This window comes from Benincasa hispida, chromosome 4 (assembly GCF_027475165.1).
Source record: "Benincasa hispida cultivar pf3 chromosome 4, pf3_genome.v1.1, whole genome shotgun sequence".
NCBI lineage: Eukaryota > Viridiplantae > Streptophyta > Magnoliopsida > Cucurbitales > Cucurbitaceae > Benincasa > Benincasa hispida.
The window spans coordinates 60,778,740-60,804,123 of NC_143481.1; the positions used below are offsets into that span (position 1 = coordinate 60,778,740).

Here is a 25,384-nt window from a genome sequence, read left to right on the forward strand (position 1 = left end):
GTTAATTGCATAGATATCAGACAAAAATTAAACATGAAAAAGGAAGAAGACACCATAATATGTGAAATGTAGAATAAAATCATATTAAATGAAAAAATCTCTCTCATTGAAAATGGAAAAAAATTATATTAAATGCATTTTATTTGTTCAATTGAAAATAAGAAAAAAATGATATTAAATATAATATTTCTCTCTATAATCAATGCATTTTTTCTCTCTAACCTTAGTTAAACTCGTAAACACATAAATATATATATATATATATATATAATGATATAAATAAATATAAAAAAATGATAAAATTGTCAAAACTTAACACTAAAAGTCTTTTTTTAAGAGAAAAAAAAAAATCAAACATAAAGATATTTACCAAGTATACCGCCCAAAACGATTTTTTATGTAAAAATTTATCATTTTTGATTTTTGATTTAGGCCATCCATACAAAAAAAAAATAAAAAATAAAAAAAAAAATACGGAATTTGACTGATCTGTCATGCAAAGTTGCAAAATCAGTGCTGCTTATGATTCTGAATCGCCGCCGGAGCCTCCTTTTCTCTCGCCGTCTCTACCACTGGAGCCTCCAACTTGCATATCCTCCTCGACCCATTGATTCTGAATCATGCACCTTCTACATCAAAACTTGCAGTACTATCAAATCCTTGAAATGTATTCACGCTTCAATTCTCAAAGCCAACCTCCACCTCAATTTGTTCTTTTGCACCACCCTCATTTCCCAGTACGCCTCGCTTGGCTCTGTTTCTTACGCCTATTCTCTCTTCTCTTTGCTGCAATCTCTTGATGTTTTTCTGTGGAACGTGATGCTTCGTGGGTTTGTTGATGCTGGGTTTCATCGCAGGGCCATGCTTCTCTATACCCAAATGCTGGATTTGGGAATTGGACCTGATAATTTTACGTTTCCATTTGTTTTTAAGGCGTGTGGGTGTATGGAGGATTTGGATTTTGGGGTTAGAGTTCATTATGATGCTGTGTATTTTGGGTATGAGTTGGATGTTTTTGTTGCGAATTCACTCATCGCGATGTATGGTAGATGTGGGCGTTCAGAGCTTGCACGAGAGGTGTTTGATAAAATGCCTGGAAGGAATGTGGTGTCCTGGAGTTCAATAATTGGTGCTTATGCACAAAATGCTCAATATGGTTTAGGAGTATCGTTGTTCTCGCTGATGTTGAGTGAAGGATTTCAACCGAACAGGTCTGTAATGTTGAATGTGATGGCGTGCATCCAGTCAGAGAAAGAAGCTGATGATGTTTATCGAATGGCTGTGGATTATAAGCTAGGTTTAGATCAGTCAGTCCAAAACGCAGCAGTTGGTATGTATGCACGATGTGGAAAAATTGACACTGCCCAAAATATCTTTAATGGAATTCATAATAAGGACTTGGTGTCGTGGGCGTCAATGATTGAAGCTTATGTGCAGGCTGATCTTCCTCTGAATGCTTTGAAGACTTTTAGAGAAATGATACTAATGGGTATTCTGCCTGATTCTATCACCCTTTTGGGTGTGATTCATGCTTGTTTAGCTTTAGGATGTTTTAGCCAGGCTTGTTGGCTACATGGTTTTGTTATCCGGAGGTCTTTTGAAAACCAAATAGTGGTTGAAACTGCCATTATTGATCTATATGTCAAATGTGGAAGTTTAATATATGCCAGAAAAGTTTTTGATAACATGCGGGAAAGAAATGTTATCTCATGGAGCACCATGATTTCAGGATATGGATTACATGGCCATGGAAGGAAAGCAATCTGTCTCTTCAATGAGATGAAGAACTCAACTAAGCCTGACCACATAACATTTGTATCATTATTGGCAGCGTGTAGTCATGCTGGATTGGTTGCAGAAGGATGGGATTGCTTCAATTCCATGCATAGGGATTTTGAGCTGAAACCAGGACCCGAACATTATGCTTGTATGGTTGATCTCTTTGGTCGAGTTGGGAAGCTTAAAGAAGCTCATGATTTTATCTCAAAAATGCCGATTAGGCCCAATGCTGGGATTTGGGGTGCATTGCTTGGGGCATGTAGAATACATTCAAATGTAGAAATGGCTGAAGTTGCTGCAAAACATTTACTTGAGTTGGACCCGGAGAATCCTGGGAGATATGTTCTCTTGTACAATATTTATCTTTCATCTGGAGAAAGAAAAGAAGCAGACCAGATTAGGGCTCTTATGAAGCGAAGAGGTCTTAGAAAAATTGCAGGCCACACAACTATTCAGATAAAAAACAAGATTCATACATTTGTGGCTGGGGATCAATCTCATCCACAAACTGAAATGATTTATTCCGAGTTAGATAAAGTGGTGTACAGGATTCAAGAAGTTGGGTACACCCCTGATTTGAACTTTGTATTACATGATGTGGAAGAAGAGACGAAGGAAAAGCTTCTATTTGTGCATAGTGAAAAGCTTGCTATTGTTTTTGGGCTCTTGAATTCTGCACCGGGGAGCGTCATTAGGCTTCAAAAGAATCTCCGAGTTTGTGGTGATTGTCATACATTTACGAAGTTCATTTCAAAGGTTGCAAGAAGAGAAATTATAGTTAGAGATGCTCGTCGGTTTCACCATTTTAAGGATGGTACTTGCTCATGTGGAGATTACTGGTGAAATAATAGGTTCAGACATTGAATTCAAGTGCAAATGCAGTACAAGCAATAACGTGGCTTGAACTAAATTGAGCAAGGGAAAAGCAAAGTTTTCTTTATGAAGCAGCTTGGGTCAACTTAGACCATTAACTTATGCAAAATGAACATGCACCACACAGCTTGATAACTCCCAATAACGATGGTACTTATGATTCTAAATGCTTGGTTACAGCCTATTGTAGACGCTGGTCATTTATTGGACTTGTTCATGTTATGTCTAAGAATTTCACTTCGCTGGCCAGTAATTCTGGCCGTTAGTTGAATACTACTTCAAAAAGAGACACGGGTAGCGCACATCATATTTCTAGCTGAAATTCAGATTGATGATTGCCCTTTCTAGCAATAGTGTTGTTCTTATTAGAGAGAAGGAAGAGAACTGAGGAATTGTGTAATTTTATTCAATCACTTCTTACTATAAATACTAATCTACATGCTAAAAATAGCTTAGTTGCTAACAAACTCTACTGACTTAACTCTATAAAAATAGCAACTCCAAATATAGGCACTAATAATTTTCCTAGAAACAACACTTTGGACTAATTCAAAGTAACGAAAAATGGACTTGCATTTGAGGTACTAACATAATCCTTCTAATTCAAATGTTGCAAACACCTAGCCTGCTCCTAAGAGCTTGAAAACGACCAACACCAAAAGATTTGGTGAAGATATTTGCTATTTGCTTCTTTGAACTGCAATGAACCAACTACACTTCTCTTTCTTTTTGCATCTCTCTCATAATATAATATGTTATCTTAAAGTGCTTAGTTCTTTCACGAAAAACTGGATTCAAAGAAATAGATAATGTGGCTTGATTCCCCACGAACACCTTCACACCGTGTTCTTGCTTCAAATGTAAGTCATGCATAAACTTCTTCAACCAAACAACTTTGTTTACTACTGAAACAACTGCAATGAACTTCGCTTCTACAGTTGATTGAGACACTATGTTTTGCTTTTTTAAACACCATAAGAAACAATTAGAGCCAACAGTGAAACAATACCCAAAAGTACTCTTCATATCATCAATTGATCCAACCCAATCACTATCTAAGTAACCCTACAACTCAAAACTCTCAACTTTGCTAAATTCAATCCCAAAAGACAATGTGCGTTTCTGATATTTTAGAACTCCTTTTGCAGCAATTATGTGATTCTTACTTGGATAATGAAGAAATCTAGATAAGACACTTATAGTGTACATTATGTCAGGCCGAGTGGATGTGAGGTACATGAAGCATCCAACTAGACTTCTATACACATTCTCATCTGTAGGTTCCTCTCCATCAGCCTTTTGCAACTTCTCCTTCTGAATCATTGGAGTGTTCATACTCCTACACTCCATATTAAACCTCTTCAACATCTCTCTCAAGTATTTCTTCTGACAAAGAAACATTTCATTTTTTCCTTGTGAATCTCTATACCCAGGATGTAATGCATCAAACCTAAATTAGTCATCTCAAATAGCTTCATCATTTTTTGTTTAAACACCTTTATTTGAGCACCATTACTTCCTATCACTAGTAAGTCATCTGCATAGAGAGATAGAATCACAATATCAATACCTGATTTCTTCACATAGAGTGTAAATTCACTCAAAGCCTTTACAAAACCAAGTTCATCAAGTTTTCATTCATCTTGCTATACCATACCCTATGAGCTTGCTTAAACCCATAAAGGGCCTTCTTAAAAAAATAAATCTTCTCTTCTTACTCTGTTGTGATGAACCCATCTGGTGCTCAATGTAGATCTCTTCTTCTAACACCCCATTTAGTAATGCTGACTTCACATCAAGTTGATATACCTTCCATCCATGTTGGGCTGACATAGTCAGTAGTTATTTGATTGTGTCCATCCTTGCAACAGGTGCAAAAGTCTCGGAGAAATGAACTCCTAAACTTTTTCATACTCTTTCACCACTAATCTGGCCTTGAACTTGTTCATAGATCCATTGGGATTCAACTTGGTCTTGAAAACCCATTTGACCCCAATCACTTTCGTATTTGCAGGCTTTTCCACCAACTCTCATGTCTTGTTCTTCTTTATCATTCTCACTTCCTCCTTCATAGCCTCCATCCACTTCTGGTCTCATTTAGCTTTTTCATACCCTGCAGACTCCAACATAGCTACACTACTTCTCTCATACACCTCATTTAAGAGTCTAGTCCCTCTAATTAATGCATCTTCAATTAGTTCATCAGGATCTAGAGAGATTTCTTCTTGCTTCACCTCTGCTTTTTCTGTCTAGTCTCAGTTCTCATCCTCCAAGAACTGAACATTCCTACTAACCGCCATATTCTTTGTGTGAGGATGATAGATCTTGTAGTCTTTGGACACCATGTTATAGCATACAAAGATTCTTGGTTCTGCCTTTTCACCCAACTTGTCTCTCTTCACATGTGGAATATGAAAAAAGCACAAAAAACCAAACACCTTCAAATTTTCCAATCTTGGTTTAGTATTAAACCAAGCTTCGTAAGGTGTCATCTTTTCTAATTCCTTTGTTAGTAGTCTATTCAATAGAAAAATTGATGTGGTAGCTACTTCAACCCATAACTCTTTTGACAAGTTCGTTTCATGCAACATGCGTCTTGTCATCTTCATAATACTCTTGTTTTTTCTCCCATTTACTCCATTTTGTTATGAGGTATATGGAACAGTGAGCTGATGCTCTATCCCAACTTTTTCACATAAGGAATTGAACCTGTGTGATGTGTATTCATTATTTAGTCCCATTATCAGACCACACTGCTTAATTTTATAATTATTTTGATTCTCAACCCATCTTTTAAACTTTATAAAGACTTCTACTACTTCAGATTTTTGTTTCATGAAGTAAATCCAACTCATTTTGGTATAATATCAATAAATATAATATAATGAAATACATACTACCATTCAATGAGAGGGTTGGTTGAGGTCCACGTAAGTTAATGTGGATAAGTTATAACTTCTCAGTTACTTTCCACATTGACCTCTTGGATGGCAATCTTGTTTGCTTTCCTGTCAAACAAGCTCTACAATTTGTGTTCAACTCCTCTAAAACTAGTACTCCAATTGTCATCTCATTCTTCTACAAATACTGCAATCCTTTCTTATGAAAATCCCTAGCCTTTTGTGCCACAGTTCAATATCGTTCACTTGACACTTGAAAGCTATTTGTTCCTTCTTGAATGGATCCAGTGAAAAGCTCTTGTGCTCCATCTTTATGTTGAACAACTCATTCCCATTGGAGTCGAAAATGAGTCATGTTCCATTTTCAAATAACACTTTAAATCCCTTCTTTACTAGTTTACTAACACTTAACGTTTCGATAAATCTCAGGAACAAGCAACACTTCATTAATCAACTTGGTTCCTACATAGCTCTATATTGACATCGTACCCTTCCCCTTCACTTTTAGATATTCACCATTCCCAATCTTCACCTTTGACTTGAATGACTTGTCAAGGTCCTTGAACAACCCCTTGTCACATATCATATGATTGGTACAACCACTATCAACCAACCAACTGTCACATTGAGTGGCTGATGAGAAACAAGTAGTCACAAAGAGTTGATCATCATCTTGTTGTTCTGCAACATATGTTCCTCCTTGATGTTGAGTTTCCTTATAGAAAATCTCAATGTACCCCATTAGATGATACCTTCTGATGATTCTGCTTCTCATAATGTTTGCATGTACTACCTTTATTGAAACTCTCACTTCCAGCATCCTTCGTAGTTTCTGAGCTACTACTGCCACTTCCCTTTTTTCCTTTCCACTTCTTCTCCACCTTTTCCCTATTGCATTCTAACTTTCAGTGCTTCCTCAATGCTTCTTTCCTACCTCATCAACCTGATCTACTTCTGTGCTTGTAAAGCACTAACTAATTCGATCACTTTGAGTTAAGAGAGATCCTTGGTATTTTCTAAGGAAGCAATAGTTGTTTCATACCTTTCACGCATTAAAACCAAAATCTATTGAACTAATCTATTGTCAGATAAATAAGTTCTCAATGTTCTAGCATTTATTGGCAATTTCAATCAACTTGTTTGAGTACTTTTTAACAGACTCGGAATCCTTCATCTGCATCCTCTCGAATTCTCTCACCAAGTTCAACACTTTCATGCCCTTAATCCTTTCATCTCCTTCATACTCAACTTTGAGGAATTTTCAGATCTAATTTTCTGACTTCAAGACCATGATTCTATTAAATATGATAGGAGTCATTGCTGCATATAGGCAAGCTTTAGCTTTTTCCTTCCTTGTGACCCTATCCTTGTAAGTCTTGATCCGGTTCATTGTTGGATTATCAAGAAATGGAGCAACTTCACAATCTTGCTTAATTTCTTTCCAATAATCACAACCCTCCATGTAGACTTGCATTCCAATAGCCTATGCTTGACAATTCTCACCATCAAACATAGGTTGAAGAAAGATTGCTTGCTCCTAACTCCATCTCACTCAATCCTCACAAGGATATCATTCAGTTTCTCTTAGGCATATTTCACTCTCACTCACAAATTCCTTAAGAATTCAGCTTTGATACCAATGTTGTTTTTATTAGAGAGAAAAAAGAGAAGTGAGGAAGTGTATAATTTTATTCAATCATTTTTCACTATAAATACTAATGCTACATGCTAAAAATAGGTTAGCTGATAACAAACTTTACTAACTTAACTCTATAAAAATAGCAACTTTTATGCTATCTTCTAGAACCTTTTCTGAGCCTTGTACTTCTATTTAAAATTCAAGTTTTATTATCTCTATTTCGTTTTTTGGATAATGCATTTAAAAATTTTATGTTGAATCATTAAACACTTATCTTTCGCAATGACCTTTACTACTTAAATTTGATCCTCAGTTTCTCAATGTAAAAAGAGACTTTTGAAGTTTCTAGTTTCATCGGGTTAAGATGGTAATGATTTAGTAATCCATACTTCTAAGTTTATAACAATTTAGTTTCTTTACAGATGCATTACTCCAAGAACTCAAATATAATCTTTTATTAATAATGAACAACTAATGGCTAAAAGCCAATTCATACATGAGTTTGGACCGTCAGTTAAAACAACCTAGGTAGCTAGTCATAAAACAATAAAGAAACATAGCTAAGCTTCCAATTACACAAGGTAAAATCGAGGATTTACATTAATGGAAAGCATCTGCCACCTAGATCGCCTACATCGACTCTACCCACCCCAAAATGAAACTCGCTAACGAGTTTGGCTAGGTTGATTCAAATTGGTTTAAAGTGTGGTAAGGGAAAATATCGGATACATTGAATGTATTACTAATCTTCATGGTAGGAGGTAGATCTATACTGTTAGCATTGGAGCCAAGCTTTTCCAAAATAGGGAAAGGACCAATCTTCTTGTTGGTGAGCTCAGAATGTAGACCAGTAGGTATTTGAGATTTCCTAAAGTGCAACATCACCAAGTCTCCAATCTTGAAATCAATAACTCGTTTGTGAGCATCAACCTTAGACTTGTGGGAAGAGTTAGCAACTTCCAAATGGGCATATTAGTTGCTAACACATTATATGTAAGTTGAGCTATATTCACTTGAGATTTTTTTTTATTTTTTATTTTTGGTTTTGAGTTCAACAACTACAAGGATAGGAAACCAAACCATTGACCTTTAAGGAAGAAAGTTATACCAATTATCATTGAGCTAAGCTCAGTTTAGCTTCGTGCTTTGATGAGTTCTAACTTCAGTATGACAATTCAATGAATAATGAATATTTTATTATTCATATTGCAAGTCGTGGGAAAATGACAAAAGGTAGACATACATATCAATAAATAAATGAGTCATTATTATTGTGATTAGTTTTGGCTTTTAGGTGGTTTTGGCATATTTTATTATATAGACAAACTATTGTTCAATATAAGATACCCTTTCAAAGTTTATAGATTTCACTCTATCCTCTAATACTTGAAATTGTTTCTAATATCAAAGTTAATATATAGATTAGTTGCTATGACCTTTTCAATTAAAAATAACCTAATAGAAATTGATCATCCTATTCCTTCTATGATCATTTAGTTGTGTTTCCTTCTCAATGATTTGGGAACACAAAAGTTGAAACAAAGACATGTTTCCTTGGAAGAATATAAAAGTGAGAAGATGGAAGAGGATGAGAGTAAAGAAACGTATGACAAAGTTACCAAATCAACATCGTCAAGTTTTTGAGTTTGATCCCAAAATTTGGAGCAATTTTGATGGCCAATCATCTTCCTTATTCCAATTGGCTAATGAGTTTTCAAATGATGTGGGAATATGAGAAGAAATAGTTGTTGAAGGCATCCACATCAACAATAGACATTTGGTGGTGTAGGGCCAAATAATCGACCTTGCAAGATTCTCAAATGATGAACTTGTTCCTGTTGCCACCATCATAACAAGTATGTAATTCTAATTCTATGTATATGACCTCGTTTTTCTTAACAAAAACATATTTTTAGTTATTATTATTATTTTTCCCATTTTGACGAGTGAAATTATCATTTGATCAATACCATAAATTTTGCAAACCATACTAATAAACTGAACAAAAATCTAAATAATCTTCGACTTTAATAACTTTGTGAGGTCATTTAAATCTAGGTTGGTTTAAAAAAAATTACTATATAAGTACCTTGGATCAAACGTGAATAAATGTATGGAAATGATTGATCATTTAGTTAAAACGGAGTTTTATCAATAGAGATATGACAAACAAAAATGCACAACGAGAGGTATACGATTTCACACCCCAAGCTATGCGATCGTGCACCTCTTGGTGCATAATTGCATTGCTCGCATGTGCAATTTTTTTTTTGTCATATCTCCGTTGATATAACTCCATTTTAGATAAATGATCACTCATTTTAATAGTTGTTTTGTGTTTTCAACCATGGTTACAAATTGAATGAAGTGTTAAAATATCTTGAATTTTAAGTGACCTCACAAAGTTTAAACTGAGATCATTTCAGCTTTTGGAGTATTAAAGTCAAAGATCATTTAAGTTTTTCAATTATGAGCATGATTGAAAAAATCACAATAAAAATTATGCAAACATGTTGTCATTTAGCAAAAACGAAGTTGTATGTGAAGGAACTCTTATACAAGATTACCTATGAGTGGAAGCTCCAATTCATTGTGACATAATTTCCACATTTACATTCACATAAACAAATATACATTAAATAACTAAATTACTGGCATGCTTTCAGATAAATAACACAGAGAACAAGGACTTACCGGTTGAAGACTTTCTTCAGAACAAAACTCGTTCTCACGCGAACAGACTCCTTGCACTCGAATAGCAAGTTAACGTTCAGCACCACTCCAGTCGTCTACCACGAATGGCTTCACGCGAACAATAGGAAATGGGGATGACACCACCACTCAGAGCCCTTAGTATTATCGGAGTGAGAATCCAAAGTGTGGGCTTTTTTTGGATTTGGTAGAGGTGAGGAGGAAAAGCAATCGTGTACAACAATCAAGCAAGTGGGAGAAGGCAACGACTATCGCATAGTCAAGAAGCTTGATCGTTTAGGCGAGGTATACGATCGTGTAGGAAAAGCTAGACATCTATATGATCATTTAGTAAAGCTCAGGCACTACGTGATCGCTTAGGAAAAGGTGGGCGATCGTTTAGAAAAGTGCATGCGGGTGAGCGATCGTTTAGTAAACTGATGTACTATTGTATAAGCTCTGAATTATTAAGCAATTGATTGCAAACACCTCATGAGCAATTTTAGCGTGTCCTTTTCGATCTCTTTGTAAAATGAAAACAATTTTCATTTTATTCTTTAGTTACGAAAATCGAATTAAACTCCCACTAACGCATGGTTACGGAGAAAACTTCGGACAATTATCCCATAACTGTCCAATTAATAAAATAATATATATAATCATATTATATTCATAACCTATAGTTCGATATCATATATTAACTATAATGTTTTCTCTTCTACTTGATATAAATCATATTTATATCCAATTTCCTCTAAATTAGTGTATCTCATACATTTAGTTAATCATATCATATATAATTAACGAGTTCAATTATATCATATATAATCGAACTTCCTCTTCTCAATTTGAACATTTCAAACTGACCCAAAAACTGATTCCCAACTTATATTCAAGCTACCAAGGGGACCTTATGGACTTATGGCTCGAAGCTCCAACGGTACGTGAATAGCTGACTAAACTCTTTAGCCACGAGATCCACCATTCGTAAACTGCCAGCCATTCTACTAAAGACCGAAAACTGCACTTTTCTTACCACGGGTATATTTCTGTGTCCATCGGATATAACCAATCATGAGTACGATAACCCTTCACAGATGCTCGTAAGTACAGTTGGGCCAATTTGTCGTTTTTTCCCTGGAGTTACATCTTATTCCTTAAGTACCACTGATCACTTTAATGAACAATACAACATAGTCCTACTATATGTGAACACCTCTGGGGCCAAGAGAAGATGTGTGGTGTCACATCGTTTAAGCCGCGGGAACAGTCCTTATGGGAGCAATCTATCTACTTATCCCTGCTTTGAGGAATGAGTGAATTCCATCTTGTGTAGCTAAGTTCACAGCTCCCAAATCAGATGAATCTCCAAATCAGATGAATCTCCAAAGTTGTAGGTTTGAGTTGGCGAACTGGCCACCCACACCCATGCAAATCAAAGGATCTCCCTCAATGGTAGAAGATCCTAACTCATTCAGGATTGAGGCCATGTTACCTATGGTCATCATAATGAAGTGAAGTCTCTATCATGAACGACATTATATAACGAGACGTTAACACTTCGTGGTTAGGTCTTATACAAACTCTTTGTATAGGACGCCTCCACTCACACGTCCCCACATAAATGATTAGGATCAGACTATCTATGGCAAGTCACAACACTTGTAACCATTCCACAAAGCGGACCACATCCGTAGCGTTACCAGGATAAGTTTTCTCTCTTATATCCATATACTACAGACCATTTTGGTTATCACTTAAGACATGATCCACTTGTTTGTCACCACATACATGCTTAAGTTACATAATGACAACCAGGGATTTTAGTTTATTGGTTTATGGTAAAGCAAATAAAACATCCAATATGCAGAGTCAAGAAGTGAAATAAATATCATATATTATACATCACAAGCGTTCGTACAAACTATGTTTACAAACTACAGGACATGAGACTTTAGGGCATCATCCCCAATAGTATGAAGATGTGGATGCATTGCACGTTGATTGTTGGAACACCTTGAATTTGTATTAGCATATTTAATTATTTATGGTTATTTACTATTATGACCCTAGGGTTTAGAGAAGTGCGATATATAAACTCTCTAGTCTTAGTGGCACCATTTTGTATTCAGAAAATATTCATTTTAATAATATAGTTCTCTCTCTGCTCCATGGACGTAGCTAACACACTGTTATTGAACCAAGTATATTCGTGTGCTGATTCTTTTTTATGTTCTTTTGTTTTCTTTAATTGCCAAAACAAACTGGTATCAGAGCCTCATTAACTTTTTTTTTTTTTAAATTTCGCATTTGTTCGACAATTGAAGATGTCTAACGTGAATGTAAAAAAATCAATAAATTCACTGGGAGGAACAGTTTTAGTTTATGGTAGATCAAGATGAAATCCCTGCTAAAGTAGCAGCGACTGTGGGCACTGTTGACTGGTAAGTCGAAAAAGGCTGTTGTGGATGATAAAGAATGACAGACTCTTGAGAAAAAGGCTCATTTGACGATCATGCTATGTTTGGCCGATGACATCATCATCGAGGTTGCAAATGAAGAAACTCCCGCCGGTCTTTGGTTGAAGTTGGAAAGTCTTTACATGACAAAATCTTTAACCAAGAAGTTGTTTCTGAATAAACATCTGTATCATCTATGTTTGCAGAAAGGTGCGTCTCTTCGAGACCATCTTAATCAATTAAATAAAATCTTATTAGATCTGTGTAACGAGAGATTAAGGATGATGATGAGAATGCTACCTTAGTTTTGTTGACATCTTTGCCCCCTATCATATGAGACTTTCGTTGACTCGTATACTGGAGGGAAAAAAAGCTTTGACCTTAGAAGATAAAAAGTCCACCTTTCTTATGAGAGAGGATTGTCAGAATACAATTAGTCCAGGTATAGAAAGTCAGGTATCTAGATTAACTGCTACAGAGAGCAAGGGTCATAGGAATTCTAATAAGCTGAAGTCGAACTAGAATCATAAATCTATGAAGTCTAAGGGTTCTAAGTTAGACGATGTTTGTCACTATTGTAAAGAAAAAGGCCATGGAAAAACAAAATATCCTAAGATAAAAAGGTATCAGGAAAAGAAGAAAAATAGTGGTAAAAAATAAGCATCCACCTCTGTTACACAAGTTGAAATTGATCCTAAAGAAGTTTATATTGACTCTGAAGGAGAACTAGCTTTAGTAGTGAATGAACATTCACATTCTGATGATGTGTGGGTTCTTAATTTTGAGGCATATTATCATATGTGCCCAAATCGAGAGTGGTTTTCAACATATCAAAATAGACGAAGGGAATGTTAGCATGGCTAATGATGTTGTGTGCAATATAGTTGGAATTGACTCAGTCAAAATACGAACACATCTTCTACTCTTTGGATGAGGTTAGACATGTTCCATTAATGATGAAGAGTTTGATATCCTCTAGTGTACTTGATAGTAAGGGTCACAGTTTTAAAGGTTAGTGGAGCAATGTATACTGAGGTAGTTTTGAGAGCCATAAAGCGTGAAACATTGTATTTCCTATTAGGTTCCACAATAACATGTTATGCTATTGTTGCATTATTTGTTATTCACAAGGATGATATGACTAAGTTATGGCATGTGAGACTTGGTCATATGAGTGAAAAAGGGATGCAAATTCTGTCAAAAAGGGATCTTCTATGTGAGCACAAGGTGTAAGATGTTGAATTCTATGACATTGTGTATTTGGGAAGCTTCATCGCAGTATGTTTACAAGGGGTGTTCATCGTACAAAAGGAACATTTGATTATCTTCATTCAGATTGTTAGGGACCTTCTAGAGTTGAGTTTATTGGAGGCAACATGTATTTTATGTTTATAATTAATGATTACTTAAGAATGATTTGAGTTTTTATGATGAAACATAAAAGCAGTGGAAGATATATATTGGAAATCCAACTGGGAAGAAGATTAAAAGGTTGCGAACTGATAATGGTTTGGAATTCTATGGATATGAGTTTAATGAGTTTTGTAACATTGAGAAGATTACTCACCATTACACTAACAGGGATACTCCACAGTAAAATGGGGTTTCAGAATGTATGAATTATACGTTGTTGGAATGCTCTCTCATGTAGGATTAGCTAGAAGGTTTTAGGCAGAAGCAGTAAGTATAATATGTCATTTGATTAATTGTGGACCTCACACAGGTATTGATTGTAAAACACCTTACGAGGTATGGTCTGCCAAGCCTGTAGATTAGAGTTTTGATTGTATTGTCTACTTTCATGTTAATGAGGGTAAATTAACCAAGAGCTAAAAAGGGTATATTTGTGGGTTTTGGGGATGGAGTTATAGGATATAGAGTCTGGTTACCTTATGAGAATAGAGCTATACTTAGTAGGAATATAGTTGTTGATGAAAATTTCATGCTTAACTCAACTGTGAAGCCTTTTGGGACATCTATTATTAATGTGGAAGAAAGTAGTAATCTTGATAATATGTGAAGATGTAATTCACTTCAGTTGTGAATGAATTACAACACTAAGGTGGAGAAGATCGACACGCTACTACAGAAACTGATGTGCAACCAAAAACTGATATGCCTGAAACATCAGAAGTTGTTTTGTCTGAGAATTCTAGTTCATAAGTAGATTAATTGAGTATAGCTCATGATAGAGCTAGAAGAGTTGGTGTTGGACCTCCTGTGAGGTATGGTTTTGAAGATGTGGGTAATTTTGCACTATAGATTGTTGAAGAGATGGATCCTCATGAGCCATCCACCTATGAAGAAGCTGTGTTATGTAGTGAGTTCGCTCAATGGCTTGCTGCTATGAGGGATGAGATGGAATTTCTTGACAAAAATAAGATTTGAGAATTAGTTAAATGACTTAAGGAGAGAAAAACTGTCACTTGTAAATGGTTCTTCAAGAAAAAAAGGAAGAAATATCACCTTTAGATGCCATCAAATATAAAGCTCGAGTTATTGTTATAGGGTTCTCACATAGAGAATGAGTTGATTATAATGAGATCTTCTCACAGTAGTAAGGCATACTTCTATCAGGGTATTACTAGCTACAGTAGCTCATTAGAATTTGGAACTTGAGCAATTAGATGTGAAGACAACTTTGTTACATGGAGAGTTTGGGGGTGAGATTTATATGACCCTGATAGATGGTTTCTAGTGTTCAGGTAAAAAAGATTATGTTTGCAAGCTGAATAAATATTTATATGGGCTAAAGCAGTCTCCAAGGCAATGGTACAAATGATTTGACATCTATATGGTTGGACTTTGGCTATAACAGAAGTCCGTATGATTGTTGTATATATTACAACAAAGCTGATGATGGTTCGATGATTTATTAACTTTTATATGTAGATAATATGCTCATACCAACAAAGTCCAAGTCTGACATTCAGAAATTGAAGAACCTTTTCAGTGTTGATTTTGATATGAAGAAATTGGGTGTTGCTAAAAATTTTTGGGTATAGAGATCTATAAAGATGAAGATAAAATAAGCTCTTCCTGTCACAAAAAGGCCATATTAAAAAAATATTGTCCAGATTTGGTATGTTATCAGCTAAGCCTATAAATATTCCCAATGCTACAAATGCTCGTTTTTCATCTGTGCTTTGACTACTGTATAAAGCTAAGAATGAGTAAATGTCTCGAGTTCCTTATGCTAGTGCAATAGGAAGTTTGATGTATGTTATGGTCTGTAATAGACTTGATCTTGCCGATGTTTTTAGTGATGTTAGCAGGTTCATGGGTTAACATGAAAAGAAGCATTGACAAGTTATTAAGAGGATTTTTGGTTACCTTAGAGGTACATCTGATGTTGGTCTTGCTTAAGGGAATGACACAAAGTGTTTGGTGACTAGGTATTCTGATTTTGATTATACTGGAGATGTTGACAATAGGAGGTTGATAGCTGTAAAAAAAGAACTAGTTTTATGTCCCTTATTCTATCCATTTTATATAATTCTTATGCATAAAATGTCAATTTTATAGGTAAATTCATCCCAAGAAGCAAAGGAGTCATTTAATAGAAAAAGGAGCAAAAAAGGAGTCAATTTGGAGCTTGGAAGCATTAAATATAAAAAAGTTAGCAAAATTACGAAATTTTCACTATTCATTGTAGGGTAACTATGCTAGCTTTATGCTCCAACGTTACGCTTGAAGGCAGAAGCTAACAAAATAGGGCATCACAATTACGCTACCCACAATGTAGTTATGCTACGAAAAATGATGAAAAACTTAAAAATTTCAACGCTTGCACTTTTTATTCCACTCAAAGTTGTCATCCTATTGTTACCCTCGCTTTACGCTTGAGGGTAGGCTACAGCAAGAGCATAAACATGCTCTCATCAGCGTAATTATGTTGTACCCTTAGTATAAAAGGAAATTTTAGCCAATTTACGCAAGAGATCCAATCTTCACTCAATTTTCTCTAAATTTTCTTAGCTTTTTGCACTTTTTTTTTTCCCATTATTTTCTTACCTTTGATGCATCTATGCAATTATTTGATCAAATCTTGAAGGAGATGCTACATTAAGATAAGTAAATCTGGTTTAGTTTAGGATAAATTCTTAATTTTCTTGGTATAAGGTTGAATCTTTTATAATTTCTGATGTAATTTCCTTATTTCATTAATAAATTCTTTTTTTAAATCGTTCTTGAATGATGAATAAACTTCTATGCATTGGATTTTGGAATCTTTGGCCAATTTTCTTTAATTCAATGAATGCTAGAATTTAAGCACGTCTATATGTTTAATTTCTTAGGCAACAAAACTAAAAAGTGTAAATGTGTGAATTTAGGTTAATGAGATTAATCTTGTTCACAATTATGCATGATTAGTTAATTGAAGAATAACTAAATTAGTAACCTTGGCTTTCTGAACTATTAATTCGATCTTAGTCATGGTTGCCTTTTCTTAATGAAAATGCATGATTAAAATGGATGCTACTGAACCTAATTAATTGTGTCATTTAGGATTGATTGAATTGTTTAATCATGAAATTGAAATTATGCAATTCTACGCTTTTAGGTTGCATAAGCTAAGTGAATAAGTAGCAAGAATCTTGACTTGTTTAATTCCTATAAGTGCCAAGAAGATTATGAGTGCCCCCCCAATCATGATATCAATGGTTCTTTGTGAACGATCCCTTTGTTGTCATCTATGCTACATGTTACTATAGGTTGTTAGGTTAGAGTTATAAATCTATTTGGGCCTTGGAAGTGTGATAACTGTAGAGATCAAAGCTCTAGCGCAACGAAAGAAAACAGGATCATACTCGAAATTCATTTAGAAATCATGCAACACCAGTATACTAGGAAATGCAAAATATTTCATAGAGATTTAACAAAAATTAAAACTTATGTAAAAATTTAGGTTAATATGCTTTGTTAAATAAATTCCATAGAGGAAAAAGGAAACATACTCTCGTCAAAGACTTAACTGATAAGACCAATTCTCCAATTGGGGTTGAAATAAAACCATCAAAAGACTACCTTCCTATTATGTAAGAATTTTTTAGGTATTGGTTTGCAGGAATCAATTTCACAATGGGGAAAAAGGAAGTGGAATTTTTTTTTAGAGACAAAATTTACAGAACCCTTCTGCATTCCAAATAAATCACACATACCTTTACTCTCATCAAAGGCTCGATTGATAAGACCAATTCTCCAATTGGGGTTGAAATAAACCCATCAAAAGGCTACCTTCTTATTATGTGAGAATTTTTGAGGTATTGGTTTATGGGAATCAATCTCACAATGGGAAAAAGGAACTGAAATTTTTTTTAGAGAAAAAAGCTACAGAACCCTTCTGCAATAAATCACATGTCTTCTTCAATTATTTTGCAGGTGTTTAATCAAAGAACAGAGAAAGAGAGAAACATAGGAGTAATCTCACGTTTCTATGAACTTCCTACATGGGAGTTAAAATTTGATTTTAATAAATCAAATAAATTAATTTAATTAATTTAATTAATAATTAACTAAATCTTATTTAATTAAGTATTTCATTTAAATCATATTTAAATGAAACATCTCTCACATAACCTATAGTTAATTAATCACCAAATTAAATATCAAATATTTAATTTAGACTATACTTGAATCATATTCAATGTGCATCTATTACACATTAATTTCAACCTATAATTTTAATATGAATCCAATTCATATTAAATTGATATTTGAATTCCTTCAAATATTTAATTCTCCCATAAATTAAATTTTCATATCCATAATTGAATTTATATTATAAAGTTTAATTAAAATAAAAACTATATATTATATTGTATCATTATACATTATACTATTTCCCTATGTAAATTTGAATATTTAAAACTCTATTCAAGAAATAATTACCTCAATTTCCTTTACGAGCTAGGAACGAGACCTCATGAACCTACAGATAAAAAGTTCCAACGATATGAGATTAATTGGTTAAACTCATTAACCACATTAATCAATATTTGTTAGTTGTGGCTATACTCCACTCAAAATCTACGATTGTACTCTTCTCACTGCGGATATATTTCTGTGTCTACGGATATATACCAACAATAGCAAATTAGTCCTTCATGAGTGTTCGTAACACCGCCGGATCAAATTACCATTTTACCCTTAAGTTACCTCTATCTTTAAATACCAGTACTTCTTTAATGAACAACCTGTTTATGGTTCAACCATTAAATAGAAAACCCTCTCAGGTCAGTAGAGGGTAGGGCCCTTAAGTCCTGGATACACCACTTAAGGGAACATTTATCTACTTACCCTTAAGTCGGGAAGAAGTGAAATTCATCTTGTATTATTATGTCCTAGCTCCCTAGTCGGTCTTGTCTCCAAAATGGTAGGCATATTGAGTCGGAAAATTGACTACTCACATCCATACAAATCAAAGGACAATCCCTCGTGAATAAGAGTTCATAATACACTCAAGATTAAGACTAAGTTACTTAGATCATCTTATTTAAAAAGAAACCTAACCAGTCAATGAAGTTACATTTAGTGGTTACTATTTTGCAGTCTGATGCAAACTCATTGCATAAGATAACCCCACTAACATGTCACCTATACGAACGCATTGGATCATTGTGTTTGTATCAAATACAAAGTGGGTCGTATTCATAGTGTCACTAGGATAAGGTATCCAACCTTATCCTTATACTATAGACCCTTCAGGCTGTATCTTGAATATTGATCCCTATATGTCTCCACATATAGTTCAAGACTTATAAGATAGCCTAGGATGTTAGTTTATTGGATTTAGGGTTATTAAGATAAAACACATACAACACAATCAATAACACTTATTGAAATAACATCGATAACTCTTTATTAATAACAACCAATTGTTTACATTTACTATCTACGAGTTTTAGTGCATAAAATCCAAATAAATCTCGCTTGAACTAAAACTCTAGTGAATGGAATGTATATAATATCGATAACCCAAAACAATGGGAATGCTAAATAAATACAATAAACTATGGCATCCATATGCCCATTACACAACTTCCACTTGCCCTAGATTATAATATGTACATGTCTTGCAGACCTAGACTCTCTAGATGACTTCGAACACTTTAGCCGAGAGAGCCTTCGTAAATGAATCAACAATTTTATGCTCTGAAGCGATCTTTGTGATGAACACATCTCCTCGTTGCACAATCTCCCATATCAAGTAATACTTCCTCTGAATATGTTTTCCTCGTTTGTGGTTGCGAGTATAAGGTGATAGGCAAGTCTATGTTTGGAACAACTTCCAAATCACTTAGAAACTTTCTACTACTATAAAAATTGTATTACTTGATGTTTGAAACTTTTAATTACTTGACATTCTTGTGAAAAAATGTCAAGTAATATGTGATTTTTAATAAAATAAAAGTCAAGAATAATAATAAAAAAAAAAAAGCAGAAGTTGATGGAGTTTTTCGTATTTTTTTTCATACTAATATAAAACTTGATATTTTAAAGATGTCAAGAGTTTTTGTCTTCCTCAAAGCCCCTCATGCCTCCCACACCTCTTCCTTGTTTCATTTTCCCTCTCATCCCACACGCTTCGACTTTCGATTTCCATCTCTTCCAGCTTCTCCCTAATTTTATTTCATCTCTCTCTCTTTCGGCAGCCACCTTCCCCTCTCACATTTTCTTCCTCTTCTTCACGATTCTCCACTTTTTCTTCTTTCTTCTGCTCCATTCGTGCATTCAGTAGCACACACGCTGGCATTTTGTTTTCGCCGATAGCCGAAGAGGTGCCCAATCGCAGATCTGTTGCTGTTCTGTCGTGGGAGGTCGACGTAGTCTCGATTGCTAGCTGTGAGGTGTGTTTTTTGCCCTCTTTCTCTTCTCCAACCTATCTCTCTCTCCTCCAGCCTCTCCCTCGTAGCTTTTAGACCTACAATCCCAACAACCATTACGTCGCGCATTTGTTTGTAGCTCATCGTCGCTACAATCTCACCTTTGATCACTAGCCATTCAATTTTTGTCAGATTTTGTAAGTGCTCTATTTTTTTTAGTTTGGAGTTGTTATGGGGGTGGGTTTTGATAACCCATTAAGTAGTGATGCAAGATTGTGTTTACCTATTGTGTTTGGAGGTTAGGTTGCTCGAAGTGTTGGCCAACAGACATTGAGGTTTCAACAAGCTTTTGGTTAGTGTTTTAAGGGTAGTAACGATTCTCGCCAATGGGTCGAGCGGATACCTTTCATTTTCTTGTTTGATTGTCCCCATCTTCCTCCCCTTTTCCATGTTTCCCATGATTTTTCTTATTCTGGATTGTGGCTAAGTTGTTCGAATCACTTAGGAATATAATGTGGTTCTCAATTCTTATTTTTCTTCTTATTATTGCTATTTGCGTATTGAGATTTGTTTGTTTGATTGAATTTTGTTGAGATGTGGCTAAAATGAATGGATGATTTAATGATTTGGTCAATGAATTTCAGATGATTTTGAATTCTTGTTAGATTGTTTTGACTGGGAATTGGGGTAAATTATTGTGTAGTGTATTAAGTGGAGTGATATTTTATTCCTTTGCAACTATTTGGAAGTTTTGTATTGTGGGATAATTGAATTGACTAGGGCCAGACCTTTTGGTCAATGTTTGCTAGCACTTATGGAAGAAAGTCTACAATGCCTTGGTTTTTATACTTCTTTCTCAGTTTCTTATGTCTGCCACATTATTGTATTATCATATGGATTACTATTGAAGATGAGAATATGGTTTTGTATAACAATATGACATAGTTTGAAATCATCCATGTGATGGTGGAAATATTTTCATAAAGTTAAAAAATAGGAACTTTAATATTCATGAAAATTTGACATTAAGAAATTAAAATATGGATGTTTGTATCTCTGAGATTTTTCTGTGCGAAGGAAGCTTAGACCTTAAATCACTTGATGAATATTTGTTGGTAATACTTGTGCATAATGCTAATTGCAACTTACAGCTACTTTGTGCATTGAAGAGACTCTAAGAAGAGTGATTTCTTATTGCATGATTTAGTTAATGATTTTCGGTATATGCTCAGTTTTTGCATTGGTAGCCTTGGTGTTTATAAGAAAGAAGTATAATACTAAGTATGTTTACAATGAGTTTTCATTCTCTTGGAAGCTCTGGTTAGACCATGCTTCTTTTCATTTTGATTTGTTGCATGATGATCTATCCATCCATGGGAACATCTTCATTGTTTTCTATGTTTGATATCTGTGTACATGTTGCTAAGCCTACACTCTTTTTTTTTTCTTTTTCCTTTTTGCTCATTTGCCTTTTCCCTATAGTTTGTGAACATCTTCACCTTTAGTTTGTGTTGATGGAAGCATTTGTTTGGACATTCTGCAAAATCAATGGAGCTCAATCTATGATGTAGCATCTCATTTTCTATTTTATCTCAAATTTTTTGAAAATTCCTTTTGGAGTTTCTTTGACAAACAATTGCTGGTGTAGGTTATCTAGCCTTCATGCGCGTGAAGAGAACCAAATTTTAGATTTGGAGTTTCCAGAGACGCTACCAACCAAATTTTAGAGAACCAAATGTTATAACTGTCAAGTATATAAGATCTAGCCTTCAAATCTTATGTACTTAACAGTTATAACATATCAAGAAAATTACAGCTTGACGCTTTTGGAGATTAGCTACAAAGAGGTTGGGTATCTTATTCATCTACTACAAACCACACTTGTATGTTTCTATATACTTGTTTAAATTACATGAAATAACATCGGATCTTAGTTTATTGGATTGGATATATGCTTATAAAATAACACTTATTTTTTTAATAACAATATGTTTATACATAGTTTACAAACTACGAGATTGCAAGGAGATTTATGACACCATTCTCAACAATGAGCTTCATTCCCAAAACTGTCTGGCGCACAATTTTTTCTCATCGTTCTAAACCCCTGGGTCCGTTTTCAAATTTTCGCTTGGCGGAAAGTTTGCACACAAAAATTAGGCCCTGAGGCACCCCGCAGGGCCCGGGAGTCGTTTGGGGCACCAAATGAGCTCCGTTCCCAAAATCATTTGGCACACGGATTTTTCTCATCGTTCTGAATCCCTGGGTTTGTTTTCAAAATTTTTGCCCACGGAAAGTTCACCCATAAAATTCGGGCCACGGGACACCCCGTGGGCCTGATAGCCGTTTGGGGTACCAAATGAGCTCTGTTCTCAAAATCGTCTGTCGCACGATTTTTTCTCATCGTTCTGAAACCCTGGGTCTGTTTTCAAATTTTCACCCGGTGAAAAGTTCGCGCACAAAAATTAGGCCTTAGGGCACTTGCATCAGGCTTGGTAGCCGTTTGGGGCACCAAATGAGCTTCGTTCCAAAATCGTCTGGTGCACAACTTTTTCTCATCATTCTAAACCCCTAGGTCCGTTTTCAAATTTCACCTTGCGAAAAGTTCGCACACAAAAATTAGGCCCCGGGGAATCCACGTTGGGTTTGGGAGCCGTTTGGAGAACCAAATGGGCTTCATTCCCAAAATCTTATGGCGTACGGTTTTTTCTCATCGTTTTGAACTCGTGGGTCCGTTTTCAAATTTTCATTTGGAGGAATGTTCACGCACATTTTAATATATAGTTAATTATAAATATGATATATAATTAATATAATATATATGAGATAAATAAATATTTATACGTATATATATACTAAAACAGTAGTTGACATTTTGCTTTTTTTAAAAAAAGTAATTATTATGTGTATATATATATATATAAACTACTGAAATAGTAGTTTAGTTTTTCTTTTTTTTTTTAATTTTTTAATATAATAAATTTAATCTGATATTAATTTATAATAAAAAAACAAAAAATATTTTGTAATTATTGATTAGTGGAAGCTTAAGGAACAAAATTTATTTACAGGGGTAAAATGGTAATTTTAACCAGCTGTAAATACAAACAACTTGTGAATGATTGACTTACTGATTTATAGTTAAAGTGAACAGAAATATATCTACAGGAGAGTGCAACTATTGAGCTATATTGGCGTGCCTCGGTAATTCGGTCTAAAGAGTTTATGTAGGTCCATAAGGTTCCTCTACTAGCTCGTAAAATTATACCTTGGATTAGTGAATTGAGCGGATTTGAAACGTTTAAAATCGAAATTAGGGTTTTGAATTTGAAGTATTCAAATTCAATTTAAGGTTTGATAAATTATATTCGATATAAATAAAACATCTAAATTTGTCAAAATTAAACGCAATCGGAGAGATTAAAATATTAAAATATTGATTTAAATATTAATTAACATGAATAGGATTCATGCATAAATTAAGTATTTAATTAATTTAATATTTGATATTAAATTATTATTAATTAATTAATTAAGTTTGTTTAATTAATTATCTAAATAAAAACATTTTTTCATTTTATGAAATTCAAATTCAGATATTAATTTGGATTTAAAAAATTAATTTAATTTTGGTGAAAATTAAATTGAAAATGAAAAAAAATAAAATTTAGTGGTGTTGGATTAATCTATTAATCAACACCTATCTCACTAGGATAATGTTGATTGAAGTGTCATTTAGCTTGTTCCGTTAGTGCTTGCATGAATTAGCTCCATAAATGCTTCAATATTCAGAATTTTGAAGTTTCATGCAATTAGTTTTTCAGAAATTCTATATTCTCTCCAAAACCCTCCACCTTCTTTAACTAATTGAGTTCAATTCAGTGTTCCACCACACATTCTAAGTTAGAGGATAGTAGAGAAGATCCTCTTGGTGGTCTATTGAACATTTGAAGATTGATTTCGTGCTGAGGAGCCAGGATTTGAAGAGTTACATCAAAGGTAATATTCTTATGAAACCCTATTTTAATGACAGTTTCAATGCATGCTTTAAAACTCAAATTAAATGTAAATTGAGTGCTTATTGATTCTGATTTTTTCTGTTGCATGTTAGTTTGCTCTATCAATCGGTATCAGAGCATGATTTAAGCACTCAATTAACGTTAATTTGAGTTTGGTGGGTAAATTTCTATAGATGCATGTTTGGTTGACTAATATGGTTGAAATTCAAATTTAGTATTAGATTACTCTTTGAATATGCTGTTAAATTTGTAATTGGTTCTTAATTAATGAGCTTATGTGTGTGCTCTAGAGTCTGTAATTTTATTGGAGTCAATAGAGTTGAAACTAGGTTGTAATCGAAGATTGAAGCAAGCAAGGTCAGCTGCAAAAACTGGACTGGAGCTACTGCCCTCGCATCGTTGCGACGCTGTTCATCTCTCTGCCCGAGGTGTTACAATGCTGGGATGGAACATCACAACATTATTCATCCCAGCCTACAAAGGCACACATTTGTGAGCCGTTTCACGTGGGAGGACGTTCGGTTTGACCGGTTTGGTCTTCATTCAGTTTAGTTTAGCAACATCTAGTCCGGTTCAACCTCGATTGGAGCATTTAGAGGCCGGTTCGAGCAGTTCGGGTTCGGTTTGGGTCAAGTCGAGCGGTCTAAACCTCTTTTGAAGTTGTTTTTAGGTTGTTTTTGTAATAATGAGTTATTTTTTTTATTTAGGATGCCAAAGTTGAACCATATTGGTGTTGTTTAAGTATTTTATGCATGTGATATATGTTATATTTAAATTAAACATGTTCGTGCATATATTATATCATTTAGATTTAAAATTTCACCATAGAAAAGCACGTTGCATGCATAATATTATGTTATAAGTTAGTTATAATATATAGTATGCATGCTTAAGGTTTCTTAAAATTAATATAATTGTTATGTTAATTTTGAATGTCTTTGATGTATGTTATGGATGGATAGCATATCTATTGTTTTATAAATTGTTATAAAATCACATTAGACATTAAAATGGATAACAAATATTATCAGCATACTCATTTAGGTTAACAACTTGTTTTAATAGTTAAAATAGGTCGTTATGTTATAAAATACGATTACAAACTCAATCGGTTCATAAGCTTGTCTAAGGTTGGAGGTATTTAAGTTGACAATTTACATAACATTAATGGAACATAAAGAATACATCCACAGTGGAA

The 25,384-nt window shown here is 34.3% G+C and overlaps 1 long non-coding RNA gene and 1 pseudogene across 2 annotated transcripts; both read left to right on the forward strand.

Moving 5' to 3' along the window:
- Window positions 1-436: 436 nt before the first annotated feature.
- On the forward strand, window positions 437-3,119 carry LOC120075253 (pentatricopeptide repeat-containing protein At3g26782, mitochondrial pseudogene; annotated as a pseudogene). The gene has a single exon (XR_016529022.1). The product of XR_016529022.1 is annotated as a pentatricopeptide repeat-containing protein At3g26782, mitochondrial pseudogene (transcript).
- Window positions 3,120-19,847: 16,728 nt separating this feature from the next.
- On the forward strand, window positions 19,848-24,985 carry LOC120075278 (uncharacterized). The gene is made up of 4 exons (XR_005481274.2): window positions 19,848-20,364; window positions 20,471-20,519; window positions 21,816-22,014; window positions 24,050-24,985. It is a non-coding gene; the product is annotated as an uncharacterized LOC120075278 (long non-coding RNA).
- The last annotated feature ends 399 nt before the right edge of the window (window positions 24,986-25,384 follow it).